Genomic DNA, 1,642 nt, shown 5'->3' with positions numbered 1-1,642 from the left:
TTTTTTTTTTCTCATGCAAAAGTTCATTCTAAAATTAAAAAAAAAAAAACCCAAACATGTAAATAACAGTAGAATTAGGGAGTAGAAATCCAGGGACCAATTCTGCCACAGCCCCAGCCAGTCTGTGCTAGTTTCAAAGTCTGCTTCACAGTTGGATGTGTGGACCTAGGAGACCCAGATGCACCTAAAAAAAGGAGTGGGAAGGGTGAAGCCCCATGATGGGGGAGGGATGGAGGGTTAAGATGAATGAGGAGGAAGGAAGAACACCTAGAGACAGCTGTTAACTTTCTCTGTCAGGTCTAACAAATGAGAAAGTGGGTGGATGGGTAGGTGGGGACGGAGGGCAGATGAGGTGACAGATCACATGCTGTCTTTTACAGGTGCTCATCGGATTGTGTACTTGTCCCACTTTTTCTCTGGGTCATAGGGTTCCCAGCGGCTGGCTGGGAAAATATGCTTGTTCTTCTCATACCAACTCCTCAGCGCCACCTTTCCTGCATGTGACTCATCTTTTTCTACTGTGGCATCACTGAGCAGCCAAACATCATCATGGACATCAAAGCTAAAGAGTGGGCCACTTTTCCCTCTGGCTTTGGTGATGATGAAGTCATAGAAGCTGTGATGATGAGGTATAATCAGATCCTCCTTGATGGACATGAGCTGCTCCACTCCTGCTGACCTCAGCTCACTGAAGTCTTTCTGCAGGATCTCCAGGGCCTTCTGCAGGAACTGTTGCATCGTGTCCCCCTTCTTCATGTTTACAGTCCTTCGGTGCCCAGAGCCATCCCAGTAACTACACGTGATTTCAGTTTCTTCACTCCTGATCTTCTCCTGCTTGGCCTCCCATTCTCGCTGCAGTTCCTCTCGGTATCAGTCAGGAAGAAAGTTTGTGTCCACATCTGGGTTTTTCCCTAATTTTCTCTTCTTTGAAGGGATCTCTTTGTTTAGACTGTTGACTCTCTGAAGGTGGGAAACATATCTATTCTTGTTCATATCTACATTGCCTTCCCATTCTAGATTTTCATCCTCCACATCTTCCTCTTCCTCAGGCCCCTCTCCCTCATCCAAGGTGAAGGCCAGATCTTCCGCTTCTCTTCCTTCTTGCATTCCTTTTCTCGAAGTTTCTCTAACTTTGGCTGAAGTTCTTTGGACTGTTCCTTTTTGGCCAGCTGCCTTTCTCTGGCCTTCACCAGCGCTTCCTGCTTGACTTTCATGTCATTCAGGGTCACAAGACCCACAGTGCTGGACTTGAGCTCAGCCTCTACAGCATCACAATGAGCTGAGAATTTCTTGTCAATGTTTGACTTCATGATGTTCTCCTCGGTGATCCGCTGCTTCTCCCACTTCTCCATTAGGTGCATGACACGGCCGGCCTCATTCGCAGCACCTTTGTACTGAGCCATGGCAGAGGCGGGACGGCGGCACCCTGGGTCAGACGGCTGAGGAAGAAGCCTAGCCTCGCCCTGTAACGTCACCGCGCTGCTGCGTCAGCACCACGTGAGCAGAGGGAGCCACAGCGGGTGGGGGAGGGGGAGCAGCCGCTCAGCTGTTTCCGGAGGTCTGGGCTCTTCTAGGCTCTCACATTCTCCTTTCCACCTTCAGCTAAATCAGGAGAAGCATGAAAAGGTAAATGGGAGAGAGA

General features: G+C 49.3%; 1 pseudogene; it reads right to left on the bottom strand.

Annotated features, from left to right (window-relative positions):
* Positions 1-205: 205 nt before the first annotated feature.
* Positions 206-1,403, bottom strand: LOC114033468 (annotated as a pseudogene).
* Positions 1,404-1,642: the final 239 nt, after the last annotated feature.

The sequence above is a fragment of the Vombatus ursinus genome, unplaced genomic scaffold (genome assembly GCF_900497805.2).
Source record: "Vombatus ursinus unplaced genomic scaffold, bare-nosed wombat genome assembly UNPS02007284.1, whole genome shotgun sequence".
NCBI classification, from domain to species: Eukaryota; Metazoa; Chordata; class Mammalia; order Diprotodontia; family Vombatidae; genus Vombatus; species Vombatus ursinus.
This window is presented reverse-complemented; position numbering and strand designations above follow the sequence as displayed.